Source organism: Trachypithecus francoisi, unplaced genomic scaffold (genome assembly GCF_009764315.1).
Source record: "Trachypithecus francoisi isolate TF-2019V2 unplaced genomic scaffold, Tfra_2.0 Contig01531, whole genome shotgun sequence".
Lineage (NCBI taxonomy): Eukaryota > Metazoa > Chordata > Mammalia > Primates > Cercopithecidae > Trachypithecus > Trachypithecus francoisi.
The window spans coordinates 471,563-498,983 of NW_022681437.1; the positions used below are offsets into that span (position 1 = coordinate 471,563).

Sequence of the window (27,421 nt, forward strand, 5' to 3'; positions counted from 1 at the left end):
CGTATACAAAAATCAAATGAAAATGGATTAAAGACTTAACTCTAAGATCCCACATTTGAAGGGTATTACAAGAAAACATTGGGAAAATCTCCAGGATATAGGTCTGAGCAAATAATTCTTCAGCAATAGACAATAAGCACAGGCAACCATAGAAAAAAAATGGACAAGTGGTATAACATCAAGTTAAAACATTTCTTTACAACAAAAGATACAATAAAAAAAAGGGAATTGATAACTCACAGAATGGTAGAAAATATTTGTAAGCCACTCATCTGACAAGAGATTAATAATCACAACATATAAAGAGCTCAAACAGGGCCGGGTGCAATGGCTCATGCCTGTAATCCCAGCAATTTGGGAGGCCAAGGCGGGTGGAACACCTGAGGTCGGGAGTTCGAGACCAGCCTGACCAACATGGAGAAATCCCATCTCTACTAAAAATACAAAAGTAGTTGGGCGTGGTGGTGCATGCCTGTAATCTCAGCTACTTGGGAGGCTAAGGCAGGAGAATCGCTTGAACCCAGGAGGCGGAGGTTGCGGTGAGCTGACATCTCGCCATTGCACTCCAGCCTGGGCAACAAGAGCAAAACTCCGTCTCAAATAAATAAATAAATAAATAAATAAATAAATAAATAGCTCAAACAACTCTGTAGGAAGAAAATCTAATAATCCAATCAAAAAATGAGCAAAAGATTTGAGTAGACATTTCTCAAAACAGACATACAAATGTCAAACAGGCATATGAGAAGGTGCTCAACATCAATGATCATCAGAGAAATGCAAATCAAAACTACAATAGTATATCATCTCACCCCAGTTAAAATGTCTTATATCCAAAACACAAGCAACAACAAATGCTGGGGAGGATGTAGAGACAAAAGAACCCTTATATACAGTTGTTGGGATTGGAAATGAGTACAATCACCATGGAGAATAGTTTGGAGATTCCTCAAACAACTAAAAATTGAGCTATCATATGATCTTACAATCCTACTGCTGGGTATATACCCAAAAGAAAGGAAATCAGTATATCAACAAGATTTCTGCACTCTTATGTGTATTGCAGCTACTGTTCACAATAGCTAGGATTTGAATGCAACCTAAGTGTCCATCAATAGACAAATGGATTTAAAAAATGTCATAGGTATACACAATGGAGTATTATTCAGACATCAAAAAGAAAGAAATCCAGTGATTTGCAACAACATGGATGGAACTTGTGATCATTATGTTAAGTGGAATAAACCAAGCACACAAAGACAAACATGGCATGGTCTCAGTTACTTGTGCGATCTAAAAATCAAAGCAATTGAACTCATGGGCATACAGAGTAGAAGAATGATTACCTGAGACTAGGAAGGGTAATGGGGGGCTTGGGTGAGGGCGAAATGTTTAATGGGTCAAAATATCGTTAGAAAGAATAAATAAGACTACTAATTGGTAGCACAATATGGTGACCATAGTCGATCATAACTTAATTGTACATTTTAAAATAACTGAGAATGTTTAATTGGATTGTTTGTAACTTGAAGGATAAGTGCTTGAGGGAATGGATACTCCCTTCTCCATGAAATCCTTATTTCACATTGCATGCCTGTATCAAAAAATCTCGAGGCCGGGCGCGGTGGCTCAAGCCTGTAATCCCAGCACTTTGGGAGGCCGAGACGGGCGGATCACGAGGTCAGGAGATCGAGACCCTCCTGGCGAACACGGTGAAACCCCGTCTCTATTAAAAATACAAAAAACTAGCCGGGCGAGTGGCGGGCGCCTGTAGTCCCAGTTACTTGGGAGGCTGAGGCAGGAGAATGGCCGGAACCCGGGAGGCGGAGCTTGCAGTGAGCTGAGATCCGGCCACTGCACTCCAGCCTGGGCGACAGAGCAAGACTCCGCCTCAAAAAAAAAAAAAAAAAAAAAAAAAAAAAAAAAAAAAATCTCACGTACCCCATAAATATATACACTCATTGTGTACCCACACAAATAAATAATTTTTAAAAAGAAATAAGAATGTACTTAGGTATAACTTTAAATATAATAGAAACTAACTATGTAATATATCAAATACTATTTTATTTGATTGTATGCTGTAATACTTCAGTTAACCAGAACCCAGTCCACTGGCACCTTGGCACATCCGTATGTTAAAATGGAACAAAGGAATTAATATAAATTCAGAAAAACTAAAGAGTTGGACTCAAATATGGTCTGTTTGATATCTTCAGGCATAACATTCAATTTACACTAAAGTCATAATAATATTCATTAATTACTTTAATTAAGGAGTATAACTTCAGGGTAGCCTTTGTATGATCCAGCCCTGGTCATATATAATCATTACTTTCTTACCTGGTGAGAGTAGAATCTGTTTGACTGCCAGTTGATTCATGTTTTTAAACCCCCCATACAGAGTGAAACACCATTTCTTCAGTCATTAACCTAGACTTACTTTGTCAGCTAAGACAACTAGAGCCAATGTTGTATTTCCATTTTAAAAATTAGACTCCTATTTTAACCCTGTCCCTTTATACCTGCTCACTCTGAACTGCTGCAAGCCATGCAGCTATTCGTGTAGCCTTAATCCAAGAACACACAGCTTTACTAGGGATAAAGAAGAAACAATGAAAAAGAAATGCCATGCTAGATTGTTGGAAAAAACACCAACAATGAGATTAGTTATTACAAATGGGTCATTCTTCTCACCATCTGATTCCATGACTACCTCTGAGTCTCTCCATCTTCTAGTGTAGCCAGTGTTATATTTTTATTCTTCAATTAAAAAGTAGGAAGCTGTCATTTTTTATAAAGCTCTACTGACTTTATTATTTTAAACCATACAAATTTCAGAGTAAATATTTTATTTTTTCTTCTAAGTTTATGCTATTTATGTAACATTTTTAGTAACAATTTTGAACATTTTCATGTGGCCTCTTTCCAAACATATTGCTCTGATTGAAGTTTCATAAGAAACATAGTTGTCTTCCAAAAAATAAGAGAACTAAGAGTGCAAACAAATATCAATGCACATATTTGAAGGTTTTGGTGGTTGATCCCACCAGTCTAGGTAGGGGATAATCCACTTTAAAGAACTGCACTGAATAAAATGATAAAAATTGTTAAATGGAAAACCCATTAATCAAAATAAATTTGCTGCCAACATATCAGTTAACTGAAATGTTACTGTATTGCTCTTTTACAGAAACATACTATTTAGGCCGGGGATGGTGGCTCAGGTCTGTAATCTCAGCACTTTGGAAGGTTGAGGCAGGAGGATGACTTGAGCCCAGAAGTCTGAGACCAGCCAGGGTAACACAGTGAGGTTCCATCTTTACAAAAAAATTTAAAAATAGCTGGACATGGTGGTGCATGCCTGTAGTCCCAGATGCCTGAGAGGCTGAAGTGGGAGGATCCTTTGAGCTGGGGAGGTTGAGGTGGCAGTGAGCCGTGTTTGCATCACTGCACTACAGCCTAGGAGATGGAGTGACAGACTGTCTCAAAAATAAATAATAAATAAATAAATAAATAAATAAATAAATAAAATAAAAATAAAAAAAAGAAAAGAAACATTCAAACATGCTATCAATCAGGAATAGATCATTTACTGAATATGTACTGAATGCTTAGTACTGTATTTTGTATAGTGAGAATATAGGAAAATATAACACATGAGCCCCACCTTATAGGAGCTTATAATTTAGATGGAGAGGAAAAAATTACATAAAAGGACAATTAAATATAAACAAATAAATGTATAAATATAATGTTCAACATGGTACAATATATCATAGAGAAATGGTTAGTCTGGATGGACTAAGACTAGAGTTCACATATAGCAAAATTATTTCAGACTTTTGTAGAATTAACAAATACCATAGGATAAAAAAACAGTAATAGGATAAAAAAAAAAAAACAGTAATAAAAATGATAGACTAGAATAGATCAATAACCTAAGAAAATCTTTGTTTTGCAAAGATAAACAAAATTGATAAAAGTATGTTGAATTTTATCAAATTGTATCAATCTTTTAGATAGACTAAGAAAAAAAGGGAAGACTCAAATAAATAAAATCAGAACTAAAAGAATAGGCATTACAACTGACACCACAAAGATACAAAGACTCTTAAGAGGCTACTATGAAGAATTATTCACCACAAATTGAATAACTAGAAGAAATAGATTAATTCCTGGAAACATACAACTTACCAAGACAGAATTATGAAGAAATAGAAAATCTTGCCGTGTGCAGTGGCTCATGCCTGTATGCACAGCACTTTAGGAGGCCGAGGTGGGTAGATCACTGGTGGTCAGGAGTTCAAGCCCAGCCTGGCCAATGTGGTGAAACCCCATCTCTACTAAAAATACACACATTAGCAGCAAGGCATGGTGGCAGGAGCCTGTAATCCCAGCTACTCAGGAGGCGGAGGCAGGAGAATCACTTGAACCCGGGAGGCAGAGGTTGCAGTGAGCTAAGATTGTGCCACTGCACCCCAGCCTGGGTGACAGAATGAGACTCCATCTCAAGACCAAAAACAAAAAAGAAAAGAGAAAAGAAATAGGAAATCTGAAAAGATTAATTACACATGAGGAGGTTGAATAAGTAATCAAAAATCTAACAGAAAACACCAGAACAGATGGCTTTACTGGTGAATTCTACCAAATATTAAAGAAAAATTGTAATATAAGCAATCCCTCATGAACTCTTTTAAAAACTGAAGAGAGGAGAGAACACCTCCAAAACCACTTTATGGGACTAGCAATACCCTGTCACCAAATCCAAACAAGGACATTATAAAAAATTATAGTCAATATGTCTGATAAACATTGATACAAATATCTTCAACAAAATACTAACAAACTGAAATCAGCAGCACATTAAAAAGATCATACACCATGATCAAGTGGGGTTTATTTCTAAAATGCAAAGATGATTAAACATATACGAATCAATAAATATGATACACCTCATTAACAGGATGAAAGACAAATGTATAATCATCGTAATAGTTGCAGAAAAAAATGATAAAATTCAACATACTTTTATCATTAAAAACTTTCAATAAATTAGATATAGAAGGAGCACAGCTCAACATAACATAATAAGAACCTTATAAGACAAACCCACAGCTAACATCCTATTCAACGGTGAAAATTTGAAACATTTCCTCTAAGATAAAGAATAAGGCAAAGATGTCTCCTTTGCCACTTCTGTTCAACATAGTACTAGAAGTCCCGGCCAGAACAATAAACAAGAAAAAAAGACATCCAAATCAGAAAGAAAGAAGTAAAATTTTCTGTATTTGCAGGTGACACGACCTTGTGTAAAAACCCTAATGATCCACCAAAACCTGTTAGAAATAATAAAGGAATTCAATAAAGCTGCAAGACACAAAATCAACATAAAAATGCCAATTGTGAATTTATATACTAACAACTAACTATTTAAAAAAGTAACTAAGTAGAGAATACAATTAACAATAACTTTTAAAAATTACAGTTGGACCCTTGAGCAACATGGGGGTTAGAGACACTAACTTCCATACTGTTGAAAATCCACATATGACCTTTGACACTCTAAAATCTTTTTTTTAATTTAATTTAACTTTATTTTATTATTATTGTACTTTAAGTTCTAGGGTACATGTGCATAACGTGCAGGTTTGTTACATATGTATACTTGTGCCATGTTGGTGTGCTGCACCCATCAACTCGTCAGCACCCATCAACTCGTCATTTATATCAGGTATACCTCCCAATGCAATCCTTCACCCCTGCCCCCTCCCCATGATAGGCCCTGGTGTGTGATGTTCCCCTTCCAGAGTCCAAGTGATCTCATTGTGACACTCTAAAATCTTTACTACTAATAGCCTACTGTTGACTGTAAGCCTTAATGATAACAAAAATAGTTGATTAACCATAGTTTATATGTTATGTATATTATATGTTGTATTCTTACAATAAAGTAAGCTAGATTAAGGAAAATGTTATTAAGAGAATCATAAAAAGAGAAAATACATTTACTATTCCTTAAGTGGAAGTGGGTTATCATAAAGCTCTTTATTGTTATCATCTTCACATAAATTAGGCTGAAGAGAGAAGGAAGAGGTGGGGGTTTGGTTTCCTGTCTCAGGTCTGGCAGAGGTGAAAGAAAATCCATGTATATGTAGACCTGTGTGGTTCAAACTTGTGTTGTTTAAGGGTTAACTGTACTTAGGAATAAGTTAACCACAGAGGTACAATATCTGTACACTGAAAACTGTAAAGCATTGATTTTTAAAAATGAAGAAGGGCTGGGCATGGTGGCTCATGCCTGTAATCCCAGCACTTTGGGAGGCCGAGGCAGGTGGATCGCCTGAGGTCAGGAGTTCGAGATCAGCCTGGCCAACATGGAGAAACCCCATCTCTACTAAAAATATAAAAATTAGCTGGGAGTGGTGGCAGGCACCTGTAATCCCAGCTACTCGGGAGGCTGAGGCGAGAGAATCATCACTTGAATGTGGGAGGCGGAGGTTGCAGTGAGGCGAGATTGTGCCATTGCACTCCAGCCTGGGTAACAAGACCAAAACTCCGTCTCAAAGAAGAAGAAGAAGAAGATAATACAAATAAGTAGATACCCCATGTGCTTGGATTGGAATAATTTATATGTTACCATGTCCATAATATCCAAAGCAATGTACAGATTTAATACAATTCCTATCAAAATCCCAACACAAAGAACTCTAAAATTCATATGGCACCACATAAAACTCAGAATAGCTAAAAGACTCTTGAGGAAGAAGAACAAAGCTGGAGGCATTACACTCTTTGATTCCAAACTACAGTACAAAGCTCTAGTAATTAAAACAGTATGGTACTGGCATAAAGACAGACACATAGGCCAGTGGAACAGAATAGAGTCCATTAATAAACCCACACATAGACAGTTAAGTAATCGTCAAGAAAGGTACCAAGAATGCACAATAGGGAAAGCACAGTCTCTTCAATAAGTGGCATTGGGAAAACTGGATATCCATATGCAAAAAGAAGAAAAATAGACTCTTATCGTACACCACAGACAAGCATCAACTCAAAACTGATTAAGACTTAATTATAACTCATGAAACTGTAAAATTCCTAGAAGAAAACAGAGGAAAGCTCCTTGACATTTGTCTCAGCAATATGTGTGTTTTGTTTTGTTTTGTTTTGTTTTGTTTTAACATGACACCAAAAGGATAGGCAACAAATGCAAAGATAAACAATTGGAACTACATTAAACTAAAAAGTGTCTGCATAGCAAAGGAAAGCACTAAATGAAAAGGCAATCCACAGAATGGGAGGAAATATTTACAAATCATATATCTGATAAGGGGTTAATATCCAAAATATATAACTAACTCATACAACTAAATATTTTTAAAAGATTACAAAACACCAAATAATCCAATGAACAATGTGCAAAAGACTTGAATAGTCATTTTTCCAAAGACAAAAAAATGATGACTAACAAGTACATGAAAATGTGTGCAACATCAGTAATCATTAGGGAAATGCGAATTAAAACCATGATGAAATATTACTCCATTATCTGTTAGATTGGCTATTATAAAAAACAGTAAAAATACCAATTGTTAGCAAGGATGTGGGGAAAAGGGAACCCTTGTGCACTGTGGGTGGGGATGTAAATTGGTACAGCCATTATGGAAAACAGTGTGGAGGTTCCTCAACAAATAGAAAATAGACCTACAATATGATTCAGCCATCCCACTTTTGGGGAATTTCCTAAGGAAATTAAATCACCATGCTAATGGGATATCTGCATTCTCATTTTCTTTGCAGCATTATTCACAATAGCCAATATACGGAAACAACCTAAGTGTCCATCAATATATAAATGAATAAAGACAATGTAATGTGTATATACAATGGAATATTATTGAGCCCTTAAAAACAAGGAGATCCTGATATTTGTGACAACGCTGATGAACATGGAGGATATTATACTAAGTGAAATAATCTAGAGACATAAAGAGAAATAGTACATTGTTTCTCTTAATGTGAAATCTAAAAATTCAAACTCAGAAACAGATTGCAGAATGGTCATTACCAAGGGCTAGGAGGGTGAGGGAAATGGGAAGAAGTTGGTGAAAGGGTACAAACTTTCAGTTAGAAGTGGAATAAACTCTAGAGACGTAATGCATTTGCTAAGAGAGCAGATCTCAAGTGTTCTCATCACAAACACAAAAAGGTAACTATGTGATGTAATTTATATGTTAATTAGTTTTATTGTGGTAATCATTTCACAATGCATATGTGTATCAAAACATAACATTGTATAGCTTAAGTTTCTACAATTTTTATTTGCTAAATCATACCTCACAAAGCTGGAAGAAAGAAAAACAAGAGGTTGTTATTGACATAAAATACTGTATTATTCCTCTGCCGCCTTCACCAAGAAAACTTTTAATAAAACCAAGCACTGTATAATGATTGGCAAAATGCTGTAGAGGATCAGTTTACATGGAACAAGCACAGCAGTAGAAAATGTTATTCTTGACATTAATAATAAATGTAAGTGTAAATGAAGTCAGGCCAATTACCAGAAAGAAGCATTACCACTGCAGCCAAGGAGAAGGGAAGAAGACCCTAAAAACAGGTCCCTCTCTTTATATTTCCCGAAAGCAGTCTTTTCAAGTGGTTTTCTCAGTCTTCCTGCAGATTTTCAGGTCCTGAGAAAATTAGGTTTTTCTAATTTCATCAGTTCTAAATTTATTACTTCCCAGAAACACAACTTTAATATAGTGGCATCCCTAACCTCCAACTCTTTTTCTAAAAGAAGGGGAGAAAAAAGCCAAGAGTCTAATATGAATTTTAGCACAATTCATAGCTTAATATTTTTTAAAAATATGTACAATATTCATTGAACTTGAAGCTTTTCATCTATAAAAGGATGATTCAAAACAGTGATAGTCATAGCAGCCTTTTTCTGTATTTTGAAATAAAACACAGCCTTATAGGTGAAGAGAAAGTTAATAAAGGATATACTGTTCCAATTTCTGTTCGTATGCTGAAAGCACTAGGTAATATATGTTCAAAATTACTTTTCATAAAATACAAACCAGTCTACTGTTAATACATCACACTGGGAAACTGATTAATGAGAATACAGATTTTGCAAACTCGTTAATCTGAAAGGACTCTAAATTTTAACATATTTCACCTTGGTGTGTTACGTTCTTCTTTGCACACAGATCTAAACTGGTTTTCAAAATGTTTAGTAATGCATGCAAATGAATATTGGTACAAGCTGTGTAGCCAATGCCATCTCCTGATTTAAGGATTTTTATTGCTTTCTGATAATAAAAATCTCATCACTTTTTTTCACTCTTGAATTTCCAAGACTATACCCAATAGTTAGCATATTGTAAGTGCTTATTAAATGTTGGACTTAAGGAAAAATCATTTAATTCAAAACCATAGGTTATTGCTCCCAAGCTCTGCCCCAAACTACAAACCATTTACACCAGTAGTGAAGCAATATCTGATAGTTAAAAGCATAAGATTTAATCTCTACCAGACCTACATCCTTGCTCCACCATATATTAACTGCGTTAACCTTAGCTTCCGTTATCTCATCTAAAATATAGAAATAATAAAAATAATTGCCCCATAGGGCTGTTGAGAGTCCAAAACAAGATAATCTTTCTCAAACTGTGAGCAAAGTAAGTGTAATAAAAGATGATTCTGGGCAGATGATGGCAATGGCAGTCTTTGAAACTCCCAGAATCTCCTAAGAGAAACAGAGCAACCGGACAGCAAACCCAAAAAACCGGAGACAATATTTACAACTGCACTAGGTGACAAGGTGTTCTCATGATTCTCAAAACAGAAGTGGTTGAGAAAAAAATCACCCACAGCCACAAGACCAGCATGTTATAAAGGTCTGTGGGGAAATGAGCAGAGAGGCACAATAGGGTGGCTGAACCTGAAAACACAAGAATGCCAAAATATCAAAGAAGTGTTCACAGGAAAGCACAATAGGCAAAGTTGAGAAAACAACTGAAATTGAGAGGGGTTTGGCCCCCTCCAAGAGTCAGTGAGTTCAAGAGGTCAGCATTTATGACTGAAGCGACTACACTAGTGTAGATTGATAAACATTTGAAAATGACAAGCCAGGGCTTCCTTCTAGAGCAAGGCACTATGCCAAGACAAAACTACTGGGTTTGGAATAAGAATTAAGCGGCATAGGAATGATAAAGACAAAGAAAAGATAAGGCCCAGGCAAAGTAGGGGAGAGGAAGGGTAACATGACATCTCAGAAGGCAAGTCACATTTTTTTTTTTTTTTTTTTTTAACACAGCAGGAAAGGGAGCTCTGTGAAGGTAGAGCTAGTTGTGAAAGCAGCTCTGATGAGTTTCCCTGTATCTTGCCTTCATCTGAAAGTTAAAGAAACCTAATCATACATAAGCATGAGAAATGGAATATTATTGAGGACAATCTCACATAAGTTGCTATAAGATTAAAAAAATAGGGAGCAGAATAGCATCCTCCAGCTCATAAAAATTGATTAAAATGAATACTTACTATTAAAAATAAGCTAATAGACCTTAAGAAAATTATACAAGACATGAAAGAGCAATATAAAGCAGAGTTAGACATTGTAAAAAAAAAAAAAAAAAAAAAAAAAAAAAAACTGAGGTGACAACTCAGAAAACAAATAGAAATAAAAGAAAAAATTAATTTCAAAAATGTTCCTTCTAAATTCAAGGAATAGAAAATAAAGAAACAAAACAGATACTTACAGGTCAAACACAGGAACTTTTTTAAAAAGCAAAAAAGAAATTAAAAAATATGATAATGATTTAATAAAAAGTGTCACATGTTGAAAGCAGCTAAACGCAATTCAACATACATCATAAGAGTCACTGAGGAAGAAATCAATAACAAGGTAACTGAACAAATACAAACTAAAAAAAAAAAAAATTGAAACTACATATTGAAAGAACACACCAAATTCCTGAGAACATCAATCCAGAATTATCACACCAAGATACATGCTAAAAAAAAAAAAAAAAAAAAGTAGAACTAACAAAAAAGAGAAAAAATCCTTGGAAAGTCTAAGAGAAGTGATTTCTATAAACACAGTGTGAAGAGAAGCTAGACATTAGCCAGAGACCTCAGAACTCTAGAAAAGACATGATGGTGAGTTCCCTGGGTTTTCTTTTTGTCTTATGTATCCCAGACTGGGTACTGGAAAAGTCAATAACCTGGAAGCACCAAGAGACATAGGCCAAAAAAAAAAAGAAAGTCTTCACAAAAGCCTGTTCTCAGTAGTCAGAGGTCCTGGAAAGAGGCAGCTTGCCAAGAGAGAGAATGTTAGATGATAACTTTTTGACTCCAGCCAAACACCACAGGAAAAAACGTAGCCCCACCCAACACACACCAGCCAAGAGGAGGGTATAGACTTCTACCATTGCCAAACTATAACAAGGGTCCTTAGCCCCCAGCCCCCGCTTCAGGATGATATCAAAGAAGATTGTGCAGAAAATAGTAATTAGTCACTCTTACTCTTCCCAGCCGAGGAAGTATCAGTGGAGACATGGTGGAAAGCCAGAGCTCTTATCTTAAGCTAGCAGTAACAAGCAACTCCCCCTTTCAGGTGTAAAGCTGAATGGAGAACCCAGAATTTATTGCCAGGCCCAATAGTAAGGAGTTGCCCTTCTTCCTCCCCACCAGAGTAGATGGTATCAGAGAAGACCTAGTGAAAAGTCAGGTCCCTCCCTTGGGCACAACAGTAGTGAGGCTAGCTCCCCAGAGTTCACGGAGGCCACATAGTGAGTAGTAATGAGGCCACTGTGCCATTCCCTACTAGAGATAACAGCAGAGGCCTAGTAGGGAAAAGGCATACCCTGGCCCCACCTAGCAGTAAGTAGGAGCCCCTGCACCTCCTGTGTGTTAACAGAAGTTGAGTGGGAAGTTGGTATTTCCACTGTCCCTGGAAATAACGAGGCAGTGCCCCCTTTCTCACTGGAGTGTGTCAGATAAGGCCTGCTAAAGCAGAAAATATAAATTAAATTTAAATAAAATTTGGAGTTTTTATATGGAGAATTTAATAAAATTCTCAAAATGTCCAGATTTCCATTGAAAATCACTCATCATACCATGAAAGGACTTCTCAGAACATTGACTATGCTAATATGCATTTGAAATCAAAATTTCATAAATTGATTAGATATACAACCATTTTTTTCATAACTGTAGTTAGGGGTCATGCGACCACCTCCTACATGGGCTTAAATTTACATTCTGCATTGTTTCCTTTGGCTTCTTTTCTTTTCTTTTTTTTTTTTTTTTTGACAAGAAATGTTGGGAATCCAATGACAGTAGCCTTTTTTATTTAAGAAGTGTAAACAACATTGAATCAGGAAGAATGGACTTTCTTGAGGCCTTCTAGTATCACAGCAGGTAGTCTCCCTCTGAAGGATGTGTGAGAAACATTGTCCAGTGAAACAGGGTCTCATTAGGCCCGCTGTGGTTTGAAAACCTGCCTAACCCCTAGTAGCACATTTCTGGATAGTGAAGGTGATGGTGAGTCTGTGTATATGAGGTAATAGATGCAGAAAACCAAACCCAATATAGGGTTTCTTGAGCCAGTTGGTACCCTGTGAAATGGATATATATTTGAATCGAGAAGTGAATTCTTGGAAGCCCAAGAATGGGTAGCCTTGGACAGCTGAGCTTATTCACACTGAGTAGTATAATCATTCCTTTGGAAGAACCCTAAGAGATTGTATCGAGTTCTGGACCTACACCATACCAAGGTAGCACTGGTCTGTGTCCTCTATCAAAGTATGTAAGACTAGTGTTCAACAACTGCATTATATGGCAGCCAGGAGTGGTGGCCATAGCAGACTGGTCAAATTTCACTTCTTGGATTTTGAATTCAAACAGATCCCCATTTGGACTGGATAGAGCACCACAGCATTATTGGTCAATCTGAGGTGGGGACAGGGAAGAGCCTCAAGCAGAAAAATGTGAAGATAAGTGAGAGTTAACACTGCTTCTAGTTAGGGATGCTTATTGTTTTTTCAAGTCACTCCAATGTTCAAATGCAATTTCAGTCATTTGGTAAATACCGAGAGCCTACTATGGTTCAAGTATAATGCAACATGGGAGAAATGCTGATATATTCATACGTTTCACAGACACTTATCAACTGACTGGCAGAGACGACAGAAATGAATGTCATAGTCACTGCCCCCAAGATATTCAAAATATAGCTGGACAGATATAATATAACATACAAATTACAATACAGTATAAGTACTGTAAAAAAGATGTGGACAAATTGCTGTGGGAACATAAAAACCACAATGATTTTATCTGCCTCTGGAACTTTTGAAAGTGTTCACATATGAGACTGTGGAAAGATCCTCCAACAGATCCACATAAACATTTACCATCATAGTTTTGTATTCTAAAAGAAATGTATAACATTAAGAAGTCAGATAATGCCCTTTCTCAACAGGTATATTTTATATTGAATTACTTCATAATTCAAATGTCAAAGATACTATTTGTCAAAGACACTATTTAGGGACTTCAGTAAAGATAAATTCCCAAGGCAACTAAGGATTCTGATTTTAAAATAAAGCTTAGTGAGTTCAAAATTATCTTTAGGTATTGTTTTTCCCCATCTGAACCAGTATTCTTTCTGGCAAGGACTCTAATCATGTTATTACAATTACTTTTTTTTAGTCAGTTGAAGGTTGTATGTCAACTTTTGTGACCTAAATGTTAATAAGTTCTGATAACCCACTACCATCGGGCCAGCCACAATTATGTTTTGAGAAGCAACTGTAATTTATTAGTGTTGGCTTTGATTAATTCATCAAGTTTACCTGCTCTCACGCATTCTTAGATATGTTTCTGTATGTCACAGTTAAAATTAAAATCATCTCAAAATATTATTTACTTCTTTTAATTGTGTGGTATTTTAATGTTTTGCTCCACTGCTTCAAAAGAGAACATATAGATGTTTCTCTATAGCCCAAGACACTAAAAATTAAATGTCCTAATGTAAACCTCTTAGGCTTTGATACTTATTCTCCAAATTAGGGTGGTCTAAAAGACAATGGCAAATGAATTAATTTGAAAAAAAATTAGTGAAAAAAGTAAATTACCTTGACTATTTTTCTAAAGTGAATATGTTATCTATCTCTGTAAATACAACTTACATCTTTATTCTGTTATATTTGACACAGAGATACTAGGAGGTACATGGAATTCTTGGAACCCCAGGAATGAGTAGCCTTGGACAGCTGAGCTTATTCACAGTGAGTAGTATAATCATTCTCTATATGATGTGAATCCCCTCAAAACATGACAACAGAGCTATAAAGATAAAATAAATAGAATGCTTTAATCTAGATTTGTTATCAATAATTTCTATTTTGCAGATAAAAAGTAATTGCAAAATCTCCAAGCAGTTCATTTAATCAAATGCTGCCTAATCTCTGATCACTTGAACACATAATCAGCTACACACTTCTGCCCACTTGAGATTTATTGATTCTTCCCATTAACACAAATACAAGTCCAGGTGATACATATTATAATTATCATAGGTAATGTAATTACTGCATGCAAATTGATTACTATAATTAGTTTATGGTTATTTGTATGAGAGAGAGATGTAAATTGCAATGCATTGGGGAAAAAAAGATTAAGACAATATATTCCTCAGCAAACAAAGAGGAAGGCACATTAAGTTAACAATATATGTCACCACATGTTTTAAGATATATTAAGTGAACAATTCCTAGTAGCAGATTTTGAAATACTACAGTATGAGGAGGAGAAGGGAGGACTAGATGTGGGAAACAGAGGAAGAGAACATAGAAGATTCAAAGAGAGGAATGGAAGAGGGGAAAGAAAAAGGAGAGAAAGAGAATAGGAGAAAAGAGAGGAAGGGAAGAGAAAGCAGCCAACTTCACACAGAAAATTAATCTAATATTATAATAATAGTGCTATGTATTATAGTACTGCTCATCAAAAGAACATAGTTCTTACGATGAATGTTCTTATGATGAGCAATACTATAATAGTGGTATATTCTATTCCAAGATTTTTCTCTGGTTTTAAAATTTTAACTTCTAAAAAGAATTGGCTTTGATATCCTCACAGCTCATAAATGAGAAAAACAACAAAAGTGCCATTATATCATGGGAGATACAAAGATGAATAAGATATGGTTTCTCTCCAGATAAACTTATTTTTGTGAGAGTTTTTTATAGTTTTTAAATCATTTTTAATAGTTTTTTAATAGATGATTTTTTTGAAAGACCCTTGGGTCTTTCAAAATGAACCTTAACACAAATTTTGTGTATTTGTGAAATGCAAAAAAAAAAAAGTCACTTTATGGTAATATTTGTTTCAAACATTTTGTTTCTCTTTTTTTCTAATGACTCCCTTGTTGTATTTCTTAAAATGAAAATGAATAAACATTCATTTTATTCAAATTCCTAATATTTAGTACAGGCAAATTATGTATGAAGCATTTTTCCATCATACAATGTAAAATCTTTATAGTGAGTAGTATGAATAATTTGTAATATAAACTTTAAAAAATCCTAACCTGAGAAATTATAAAGCTTTTATATAAATAAGGAGTAGATGTAAAACAAATAAGCACCTGCCCATTGTCATCGAGACATAAGGTAAGCAGCAGACGCTCATTAAGTTTAATAATATAACCCAATTTAATGTCATTTGATTAAGAAGGAATATGTCTGGGTTGAGTGTGGTGGCTCATGCCTGTAATCCCAGCACTTTGGGAGACTGAGGCAGGTGGATCACTTGAGGTCAGGAGTTCCAGACCAGCCTGGAAACCTGGTGAAACCCCATTTCTACTAAAAATACAAAAACTAGCTGGACATGGTCATAGGCACCTGTAATACCAGCTGCTTGGGAGGCTGAGGCAGGAGAATCTCTTGAACCCGGGAGGCAGAGATTGCAGTGACTTGAGATCACACCACTGCACTCCAGCCTGGGTGACAGAGGGAGACTCCATTTCAAAAAAGACAATGCTAAATCATTCCTTTTGTGGGAGACAATTTTCATTTTTGGCCTGGCTCTATCTAAACATTTAATTTTTTGTCATGATGATATTAGTGAGTGAATTGGACTGAATACATTGAATTGAGCAATTCATTTGCTCAGGCAAACCTTTAGACAGCTGAGAGCAAGGTTTTAATTACATACAACATGATAAGACAGAATGATGGCCCCCAAAGATATCTGAGCTCCAATTCCAGAACCTGTGACGATGCTATCTCACATAGCAAAAGTGATCTTGGCAGATGTGATTAAGGTTAAGGTCCTTGATATGGAGAGACTCAATGACCTGGGTTAGGCAGGTGGGCCCAATCTAATCACATGAGTGCTTAAAAAAGGACAACATTTCCCATATCTAGTCAAAGGGAGACATGAGGTGAAGAAGGTTGAGAGAAATGCAGAGTATCTTTGAGGATAGAGGAAGAGACATGAGCCAAGGTAGGTGGAAAAGGCAAGGAAATGGCTTCTCCCTTGGAGGCTCCAGAGGAAATGCAAACCTGTTGCCACCATGATTTTAGTCCACGGAGGTCTGTTGGGCCTTTAACCTTCAGAAATATAAAATGATAGATTTGTGTTGTTCTCAGCCACTAATTTGTGACACCCTGTTACAGCAGCATAAGAAAACTTATATACACATAAATATGGCTCAGTTGCTACATCTTGACACTGACATAGTATCAATGACATACATAAAGAATGAATTTTAAAATGGTTGATTCATACATAATTTAATAGACAGCGCATTTCTAATTCAATTAATTTAAATCTTTATTAACTTTATTTCTCTAAACTACTTTGAATTCTTAGATATTTACTATTTTAGTGGGTAAAATTTAAAACGGTATCCCCCCAAAATTGGCAATTGAAACTGCCAGAATGTTTAAATGAGTTGTTCTATTTCTTCCTTACCTCATTCCATAAAATCTACTTTCAAGAAGGGGCTGAGGTTAACTGTGCTGAAATAAGCTTCTCTGAGCTAATCACTAAAAGAAATAGATTCGTAAGGAATGAAGCCAGATATGAAAGTGAGGGAAGAGGCATCTGTTGTCCTCACTGTGGTGGTATATATCCCCGTGGGAGGCTGAAAAACATCTGTGCTTCATGAAACCCTTCCGTGAAAGAATTATGCATCTCTACCAGACATTTCAAGCTCTTTAAAAAAAGATGCATTTTAAAAAGACAATTTTCCATACTAGCATTTAACTTAGCATTTGGCTTAGTTTTATTCTGAATTAATTTAAGTTTCCTATGAAGTAGATTTCAAGCTAGATGTGGATTTCTGCTAGTTTTATAAAGCATACCTTTTCCCTCTGAAATGGTAACTCCATGAGTTTGGAAGACAGGAAAGAAGACAGGAAGGTTGTATTTAAAAGTTAAGTCCAGATATAAGCAAAACAAACAAAATCTCAGCAAAATCTCCATTTCAGTTGGAATATGGCAATGTTCTTTGAAGAATGCAAAGCTTCCAGGGGAAAAATAGGGTTTGAGTGTGGTTTTCCCTGAATGTCACAAATCAGACTTCTTATTTATTTTTATTTATTTATTTATTTATTTTGAGATGGAGTTTCATTCTGTCACCCAGGCTGGAGTGCAGTGGTGCAATCGTGGCTCACTGCAACCTCCACCTCCCAGGCTCAAGCAATTCTCCTTCTTCAGCCTCCTAAGTATCTGGGATTACAGGCACGTGCCACCACAACTGGCTAATTTTTGTATTTTAGTAGAGATGGGGTTTCACCATGTTGGTCAGGCTGGTCTCGAACCCCTGACCTTGTGATCCACCCGCCTGAGCCCCCCAAAGTGCTGGGATTACAAGCGTGAGCCACTACACCAGGCCTGACAAATTAAACTTTAAACACGTAAAACCTAGTAGATTTCCATTTCTGTTAATACGGAAAAACAGATAACCAGAAAACTCTCCTGCTACAAAACCCATAGAACTGCTGAAGAAAATATAGCAACACTCCTTTACATGTATTACTTAGATCATAAGAAAAGGAAAGCAATCCTTAGAGGAACAACACAAAAAAGTCCTGACATCAAGGCTGCCCTAGCGATGATGTTGTGGTAGCGGGTGTGCAGGTTGCGGGAGGACTTACAGTTCTTCAAACCAAGGGGCCTGTGGGGGTCGGGAGCAAGATGGCTGGCCGAATAGGAACAGCTCCAGCCTCCAGCTCCCAGCGTGAGCGACACAGAAGACTGCATTTTCAACTGAGGTACCAGGTTCATCTCACCGGGTTCATCTCACTGGGGAGTGCCGACAATCGGTGCTGGTCAGCTGGTGCAGCCGGACCAGTGAGAGCTGAAGCAGGGTGAGGCATCGCCTCACCTGGGAAGCGCAAGGGGGGAAGGGAATCCCTTTTCCTAGCCAAGGGAAACTGAGATACACAACACCTGGAAAATCGGGTAACTCCCACCCTAATACTGCGCTTTACCAAGGATCTTAGCAAAGGGCACACCAGGATATTATATCCCACACCTGGCCTGGAGGGTCCCACGCCCACGGAGCCTCCCTCATTGCTAGCACAGCAGTCTGAGATCTAACAGCAAGGCAGCAGCGAAGCTGGGGGAGGGGCGCCCGCCATTGCTGAGGCTTAAGTAGGTAAACAAAGCCTCCAGGAAGCTCCAACTGGGTGGAGCCCACCACAGCTCAAGGAGGCCTGCCCGTCTCTGCAGACTCCACCTCTGGGTGGAGTCTGACAGCTGTCTGACAGCTTTGAAGAGAGCAGTGGATCTCCCAGCGCGGAGGTTGAGATCTGAGAAGGGACAGACTGCCTGCTCAAGTGGGTCCCTGACCCCTGAGTAGCCTAACTGGGAGACATCCCTCCACTAGGTGCAGACCGACACCTCACACCTCACATGGAGAGGTACACACCTGAGACAAAGCTTCCAGAGCAAGAATCAGACAGCAGCGTTCGCTGTTCAGCAATATTCTATCTTCTGCAGCCTCTGCTGCTGATACTCAGGCAAACAGGGTCTGGAGTGGACCTCAAGCAATCTCCAACAGACCTACAGCTGAGGGTCCTGACTGTTAGAAGGAAAACTAACAAACAGAAAGGACACCCACACCAAAACCCCATCAGTACGTCACCAGCGTCAAAGACCAAAGGCAGATAAAACCACAAAGATGGGGAAAAAGCAGGGCAGAAAAGCTGGAAATTCAAAAAATAAGAGCGCATCTCCCCTTGCAAAGGAATGCAGCTCATCGCCAGCAACGGATCAAAGCTGGACGGAGAATGACTTTGACGAGTTGAGAGGAGAAGGCTTCAGTCGATCAAACTTCTCAGAGCTAAAGGAGGAACTACGCACCCAGCGCAAAGAAACTAAAAATCTTGAAAAAAGAATGGAAGAATGGGTAACTAGAATAATCAATGCAGAGAAGGCCAAGGGGCCTGTGATTCAATTGCAAGGAAAGAACGCAAGGCACAAGGCTAAGGTCTTAGGTTCACTTGAAGTGGGAATTTGGAAATGAGATCCCCTGAACAAAGCCAAGACTTTGAAGAAGCATACATATGTTGGATTTTTAAAATGCCATCAGAACAGTGAGATTCCAAGGAACTATGCCTATGTTAGTCTGGATAGGGGGGAAAAAGGAATTTATAAATGTAGATTTTCATTTTAACAGGTTATGGTCTCAATGTATACTATTCACGTGATCCACGGATACCTAAATGAAAATATTAAAGTAAAAAGTGGTCCCCAGAAGGTAATACTCCTGGGTCGCCTTAGGAGAAGTAATCTCAAAACTTATCTAGGAGGAATGTTCAATCCAGGCAGAAGAGGATTCCTACAGATAAATTATCTCTGAAGATTAGCTCAGAGTTCTAAATTTGCCATAGCAAAGAGTCAACAGTCACAACAAATAGCTCTGGTGTTACTCCAGGAACTTTTAAGAATCACTAAGTAGATAAAAAGAAGTATCTTTAAATTGATTAAAGTAACAGTACCAAAATAATGTTTACAAAACGAAGCAAAGAACATTATGACAAAAGTTCACACATATTCTTAAAGAGATTAAACTAATAAAAATGAATAAATATCTAGGTGTTGAAATTAAAACCCAGCAGAATATTTATTTAAAAAGTGAAAATCTCCAGAGAGATATGATTCTAATGAGTAAAAATCTATTAAAACGGTTTTAATAAGGTAAAGTAAAAATTAGGACAGTCATGCCACATGGATTTCACTTTATTTTAAAGTCTCCCCTGATTTGAAAAGAATACTATAATAATCCTAAGGTTGAAGAACATCATTGACTTACAGATATCCACATGTATATTTTGTAGTAAAAAAACTGAAAAGTAATTTTCGTATGAAGTATGCAGTAATAAATTGGGATGATTTCCCAGATTAAACTAAATTAAATACTTCAAATGTAACGTTAAGTGCTAATAACGCAATAAGAACACAGTCTACATATATAATAAATATAAATATGAGCAATTTTCTATGATACTTTTTGCCTGCAGATTATAACATATAGTATTTTTCACATACACATATATTCTTCATTTTATTAAACGGGTTTTATTGGTGGTTTATATGCTTTGGCTCTGTATCCCCACCCAAATCTCATCTTGTAGCTCCCATAATTCCCACATGTTGTTGGAGGGAACTGGTGGGAGATGACTGAATGCTGGCGGTGGGTCTTTCCCGTGCTGTTCTCGCCACAGTCAATGGGTCTCATGAGATCTGATGGTTTTAAAAATGGGAGTTGGGCCGGGCGCGGTGGCTCAAGCCTGTAATCCCAGCACTTTGGGAGGCCGAAACGGGCGGATCACAAGGTCAGGAGATCGAGACCATCCTGGCTAACACGGTGAAACCCCGTCTCTACTAAAAATACAAAAAAAAACTAGCCGGGCGAGGTGGCAGCGCCTGTAGTCCCAGCTACTCGGGAGGCTGAGGCAGGAGAATGGCGTGAACCCGGGAGGTGGAGCTTGCAGTGAGCTGAGATCTGGACACTGCACTCCAGCCTGGGTGACAGAGTGAGACTCCGTCTCAAAAATAAAAAAAAAATAAAAATAAAAATAAAAATAAAAATGGGAGTTGGGCCCCGCGGCTGGCTCCGTTCCGCTTCCTGCCTCCGCTCCCTGCCTCCACGCCGCAACGCCAGCCATAGCCGCCTAGCCTGCAGCCACCACCTCTGAGCATAAGATGGCTGTGCCACCCACATTTGCTGATCTTGGCAAATCTGCCATGGATGTCTTCACCAAGGGCTATGGATTTGGTTTAATATAGCTTGATTTGAAAATAAAATATGAGAATGGATAGGTATTTACAAACTCAGGCTCAGCCAACACTGAGACCACCAAAATGCCGGGCAGTCTGGAAACCAAGTACAGATGAACTGAGTAGGGCCTGACGTTTACGGAGAAATGGAACACCGACAGTACACTAGGCACCGAGATTACTGTGGAAGATCAGCTTGCATGTGGACTGAAGCTGACCTTCGATTCAGCCTTCCCACCCAACACTAGGGGGAAAAAATGCTAAAATCAAGACAGGGTACAAGCAGGAGCACATTAACGTGGACTGCAACATGGATTTCGACATTGCTGGGCCTTCCATCCGGGGTGCTCTTGTGCTGGGTTACAAGGGCTGACTGGCCAGCTACCAGATACATTTTGAGACTGCAAAGTCTCGAGTGACCCAGAGCAACTTTGCAGTTGGCTACTAGACTGATGAATTCCAGCTTCAGGCTGATGTGAATGACAGGACAGAGTTTGGCGGCCTCATTTACTAGAAGGTGAACAAGAAGTTGGAGACTGCTGTCAGTCTCACCTGGACAGTAGGAAACAGTAACACGCGCTTCCGAATAGCAGTCAAGTATTAGATTGACCCTGACGCCTGCTTCTTGCTAAAGTGAACAACTCCAGCCTGATAGGTTTAGGATACACTCAGATCCTAAAGCCAGGTATCCAGCTGACACTGTCAGCTCTTCTGGATGGCCAGGACGTCAATGCTGGTGGCCACAAGCTTGGTCTGGGACCGGAATTTCAAGCATAAATGAATACTGTACAATTGTTTGATTTTAAACTATTTTGCAGCATAACTACCTTCAGAATTTAGTGTATCTTTTAATGTTGTATGTCTGGGATGCAAGTATTGCTAAATATGTTAGACCTCCAGGATAAAGATGATTCAGCTTTAAGATGTTAGTCTTTCAGAGGTACAGAAGAAACTCATTCCCAAAAAAGGCCCTTTCAGTGGTAGACTTGGGGAACTTGGCAGCCACTTTGAGATGCCAGGTTTCTTTTTTTGTCTAGAAATGGCTGCGAGTGGAAGCTGATAATATGTAGGCACTTTGTAAATTCATATTGAGTACATGAATGAAATTGTGATTTCCTGAGAATTGAACTTTGGCTTCCTAACCCTAATTGATGACAGCGCTCATGACCTGTTCCCAGTCCAGTTCATCATTATCTCTTTTACACCAAAAGGTCTGCAGGGTGTGGTCACTCTTTTTTTTGTGCCATTTTGGGGTGGAGAGGGTGGATGTGATGAAGCCAATAATTCAGGACTTACTTCTTCCTGTGTTGCGTTTCTTAACCCTTGCACCAGAGTATGAAATAGCTTCCAGGAGCTCCAGCTATACGCTTGGAAATGTCTGTGTGATTGTAATCACATGGTGACAACACTCAGAATCTAAATTGGACTTCTGTTATATTCTCACCACTCAATTTGTTTTTTAGCAGTCTAATGGGTACATTTTAGAGTCTTCCATTTTCTGTGGAATTAGAGCCTCCCCTTCAAATGCTGTAATTAATATCACTTAGACTCAAATAAAATATTGAAACCTAAAAAAAAGAAAACAACAACAACAACAGGAGTTGACCTGCACAAGCTCTCTTTTTGCCTGCCACCATCCACGTAAGGTGTGACTTGCTCCTCTTTGCCTTCCACCATGATTGTGAGGCCTCATCAGCCATGTGGGACTGTAAGTCCAATAAACCTCTTTCTTTTATAAATTGCCCAGTCTCGGGTATGTCTTTATCAGCACAATGAAAATGGACTAATCAAGTGGTATAAAAGGTTAAGTGGTAGATCCAGAAAAATAACCTATAATTTCTGATTCCAAATTTTTTTTTTTCTAATGAGTCATTTTGTGCAACAGCAGGCAGTGGGGGACTTATCAGGTAGCCACTTTTTTTTTTTTTTTTAAATCAGATACTGCATTATTGTAGACTTCCAGAGCACTTAGGAAACCACAAGTATAAATCTTTGTTGAATATACAGTTTTGGCAAGGACAAGCCAAATTTTTCTTGAATAATTAAAAACCTAGCTAAGATAGGAACCAGTGTGATGGAACTTGGTTCTCCTTCATTTTTTCCTTATTCAATTCTTCATTCAATGATTGAATGGGAAGGGAGGTAAAATCACAAATAACCTGTCAGTCATAGCACTGTCGAGTTAGTTATTAAATATTTACAAAATGTAAGACTGTCAATGTACTGTGAGTTTCTTGAGGAATGGGAACAAATCTTGCTCACTATGTGTATATATATACTGTATATATATACACACTATATATACACATATACACTGTATATATACATACTATATATACACACAGTATATATACATACTGTGTATATATATGCCTACAGCATATATATACATACTGTGTGTATATATTCTGTGTGTGTACATATATATTCTGTGTGCATATATGTATATACAAAACCTCACACAGAACTTCAAAACTAGTAGACACTCAATGATATTTACTGAATTAACAAACTAATTAATTCAACTGCTATTTAAGTATTTAAAAAGTAGTAATGCAGTTTTATCATTTGATATGTGTTGCATGTCTCTCATCAAAGCAACATAAAATGCTCTATACAAATCTCCAGTTTGGGGCTGGGCACGGTGGTTCATGCCTGTAATACCAGAACTTTGGGAGGGCACAGCGGGATGATCTGTTGAGCTCAGGCGTTGGAGACCAGTAAGGCCAACGTAGTGAGACCTTGTGCCTACTATAAACAACAGCAAAATTTAGCTGGTGTGCGCCTGTAGTCCCAGCTACTCGGAAGGCTGAGGCGGGAGGATTGCTTGAGCTCGTGCCACTGCACTCCAGCTTGAGCGAGATCCTGTCTCAAAACCAAACCAAACCAAAACAAAAGGAAAGAACTCTCCAGCTTTTTAAAATTGTCACTTGCTAAAATTACTTCCCTAAGATATCCATCAAAAGATACAGAGCTAGAAAGAGCTGTGAATCCTGTCCAGAATCATTAAAATGTGATATGGATTGGTCAAGGAAACTTTCCTGCTTTGGGTCAGTTTGAGAGCCTTTGCTTTGAAAGAAGTGCTGAGTATTGCTGCTGGAGAAGTGTGTAGAGGGCAGTTCAGAAAGATGGAATTGCCTGACCTAGGATTCCAAGACTATTTTAATAACATAAATACTCTGGTTCAGGTTAGAGCTGTCAGCTTTTAAAACACTAAAATTTCTTTTTTTTTTTTTTTATTTTGAGGCAGAGTCTCACTCTGTTGCCCAGACTGGAGTGCAGTGGCGCAATCCTGGCTCACTGCAAGCTCCGTCTCCCGGGTTCACGCCATTCTCCTGCCTCAGCCTCCCAAGTAGCTGGGACTACAGGCGCCCGCCACCTCACCCGGCTAGTTTTTTTTTTTTTTGTATTTTTAGTAGAGACGGGGTTTCACCATGTTAGCCGGGATGGTCTCGATCTCCTGACCTCGTGATCCGCCCGTCTCGGCCTCCCAAAGTGCTGGGATTACAGGCTTGAGCCACCGCACCCGGCCTTAAAACACTAAAATTTCTACTCCACTTCTTGCTTTCATTCAATTGAGTTTTGTCCTAAACTTAGAGTAAACAGCCAAAGCTGTTTTTACTTCTCAGAAATTAGACACCAAGTGCATTCTTGCTAATTTTAAACTAGGGTATTTAAGGATAAGATATCATTTGGTAATCTCATTAATGCCTGCCTAGTTTTTGATGTAATCCTCAAACTGTTGACTATTGAGACTTACAGCTTGATGAGTCAAATTTTTGAAAATTGTATTAACCCACTGCTTTTTAAAATGTTTGCCTTTAGATAACAGCATTAAACAATTGGATTGGTGGCTATATGACTGTTTTGTTATTTAGTAATTACCATTTGGTCATAATATCATTGACAGTGAAGATAAGGCATACTTCAATATTTTGCTTTTAAGTTATTTGTAGGAACAACTATGATGACTGTAGCGCCACAAATTTGTAATCACTTTATAGAGAAACACAGCATCTCTTCTTTGCAGTAAATAAAACAGCACACACTGAAGATTAGAAAAAAAATGTCAAATGAAGGGGAACAGCATATGATAATGTTAAGGTCCTTAGTGTTTGAGTGAAGGGATCTGAATTTTAGTCCCAGCCTTGTTACTAACTAGTTGTATGTCTTTGAGCAAGGCATTTTGATTCCCTGAGCTTACGTTTCCTTATTCATAAAGTTATATGCTCTATTTTCACAGTAAAAAGAATATAATATGAATGGCATAGGCAGGAAGGAGAAACGGAAATACATTAAAGAAGACAATATAAAAAGTAAAACGGCCTGCCATTACTCTTTCTTGTCTTGCATTTACACTTTAACAAAAGTATTAAGTTACCTTAATATTCCTAAGCAGTGAAATTATTATAGGTTAATTTAAACTCCGGAAGGCTAATTTTGCCAGTTTCATAGTCCTTATCTTGCCAAATAGCAGAATTTGTGACACCTCACTCTCAAGAACAAACCTACTGAATTTTATTATGGTTATCTATTCACAACTGATACCCTGTTCATGTTTGTTACAGGCACATTAACATGATGTCATTAGTATACTATATGTTCAATCTGAATTTTATCTCAAACGCCATTCAAAATAGTTTTACAATGCATTCGGATATACAGAAAATTCAACGTATTTGATTTATTGTTACATTTTAAACAGACAAAAATGCCCTTATGGAAGGCTTATATAGAATAATAAATGCAGATATGAAGTACTGAATTACACATACCATATACCTCAAATCATCAGAGATAGCTCTAGAATTTAGCTATGCCCTGAGATATTGGAAGAATCCTGGAAACTGAGAAAAATGATAGCAGCTGCTGTCACTGATGGTGGCACCAAACCAAACTGCGATGTCTAGAAGTATCAATCACAGATCCCTGAGCCCTGGTCCCTGTCTTTATAACCATCTTAAAAACCAGAGGGTAAAGATGTAAGATGGATAAGCAAAATACCATGAGAAAGTTTGAGTGGACAAGAGGAAGTGATTGAGGATCAGATAGACAGCAAGGGGATAGCAGCTGCCCACAGAATATAAGTAGGGAGAAATAGGGAGATTCCTCTTTCACCTATTCAAGAAACATCCCTTATGCACCTATTATGTGCCAGACACTACTGGGTGTTGTTAATACAAAAATGAATTTGATCTAACCGTGCTTATCACAGAGCTTCCTGTATGGCAAAGTGAAGCAGGGACACGTAAATCTTGAAACACATTATGGTAAGTGTTACACCGAAGAGATGTGCAAAGTGTGATTGGTAGCCCAGAAAAACGATCAACCACCCCAGAGATTCAGGAAACTCTTCACCTAGGAATTATTATATATGTTGGGGCTTAGTAGAAGAATAAGTATTTTCCAGGTAAGGAAGAAAGTCAAAGTGAGTACAGGCAGAGAAAAGCACAGGCCAAAGAAAGGGACCCAAAAGACCACTGGGGCTAAAGGGACTAGGTATAACTTGCTCTGCTGCAGCTCTTGGGGTATGTTGTGGAGGCAGGATGTTAACAAAAAGTGGAAGCGAAGGGACTGGGAAAAGTGGACTGGAACCATGTGATGAAACTTCTCATCTGCATGTTAGAGTTTGGATCTTACCCCTCATGCAATAGAGAAGCAAATAGGATTTACAAAGGAGGGTTATATGATCAGAACTGTTTTCTTAGATTGCTGAATCTGGGGAAAGGGTGGAGGGTTATTTGGACAGGGAGGATTTACAACTTGAAGGAGAAAACAATTAGGAGACTGGATTACAACTGTCTAAGGAAGGTTTAAAAATCCAAATGCTTTTGAAAGCCTCAGAAATCATGCAAATTTAAAGCAGAACCCACCACACTCACCCTGCCCCAGGCATTACATTCAAGTTTTTAATAAAGGAAACAAACTATGCTGGCCGAGAATGAATTAGGATGGAATTAGGATTAGCTACCAGTTTTTTAGATCATATGTAGGAGAAAGGGTGATGACATTATAAATTATGGCATGGAGAAATGAGAAAAAGGAGAAGATAAATTCCAGGTCTATTTGAGTGGTGAGTGAGACTGACTGTTCCTGCTACTTCTGAAGCACT

General features: G+C 37.8%; 1 protein-coding gene and 1 pseudogene across 1 annotated transcript in view; one reads left to right on the top strand and one right to left on the bottom strand.

Moving 5' to 3' along the window:
* Window positions 1–27,421, bottom strand: part of LOC117062667 (protocadherin-11 X-linked-like) — a gene marked incomplete at its 3' end in the record, with an annotated part of 529,838 nt that overhangs the window by 363,642 nt on the left and 138,775 nt on the right.
* On the top strand, window positions 21,136–22,086 carry LOC117062677 (annotated as a pseudogene).